This window comes from Pocillopora verrucosa, chromosome 3 (assembly GCF_036669915.1).
Source record: "Pocillopora verrucosa isolate sample1 chromosome 3, ASM3666991v2, whole genome shotgun sequence".
Lineage (NCBI taxonomy): Eukaryota > Metazoa > Cnidaria > Anthozoa > Scleractinia > Pocilloporidae > Pocillopora > Pocillopora verrucosa.
In genome coordinates, this window is record NC_089314.1 from 14633014 (window position 1) to 14634033 (window position 1020).

The window sequence follows — 1020 nt, forward strand, 5'->3', positions numbered from 1 at the left end:
GTATGCAACACTTTCAAAGTCTGACACCAGACTTTGTACTCTGCATGCTAAAAGAATAACTGCTAGTAAATTTGGAGATGTTGCTGAAGGTTTATCAATTGAACTCAACCAGGAGAGTTGTAATTGCAGAAATGCAACTGTGGTGTAATTGGTTACGTAATGTTATTTCCCAGTAGCCTTTAGGGCATGAGGAAGTCACCTCGTGATCAACCAGGTAATGTCTTATGGCTGCCTGATTAAAGCGTTTTGTTACTGTACTTATCTGTTTTTTTCCTTATGGCTCGATAACACCACATGGATGTCAGGAGTGGGATTACACGGACCCTGAAGTCTTTTCAAGTACAGCCACCAGAAAAGTTTGACTTTAGTCGTCAAAAACTGGCCAAAATGGAGCCGTAGATTTGAACACTTTTGCCATGCATCTGGTCTGGCAAAAGAGGAGGAAGAGAGTCAAATAAACATGCAGATCTATGCTATGGGAGATCAAGCCGACAATATTCTTAACTCCTTCAAGCTGAGCGCTACACAACTGAAGAGGTACCATTAAAACAAAGTTTGATGAACACTTTGTGGTTCACCATAATATTATGTTCGAGTGAGCAAAGTTCAATCAATGCTGCCAAAAAGGTGCTTAAGTTTCTCTGACAATTGCTCGTCTACAAGGCCTACCACAATCCTGTCTTTAATCATTTCATCTGTCAAAGTACCAAAATTGCAGTGTTCAGCAAGCGTATGCAATGCTGTAATGAATGTGTGAACTGTTGCTTGACCCAGAGTTAACACTGCCAAAAGGAATCAACCAGGCGCGGCAAAGCGAAGCCATCAAAAAAAAAAAAACCCTAATACAGAATGACTTCAAGGAATCCACTGGAATAAAGAATGAAGTTCATGCGGTAAAAGTAGACTGCTGAAATTTACGACAGACAACTCATCTCATGAGAAAGAAACTGGCCCCCATCCTCAAGTTAGAAGCCAAGTTAGTCAAGTACCTCTGCCAACTGTGTCATGCACGATCGCCCT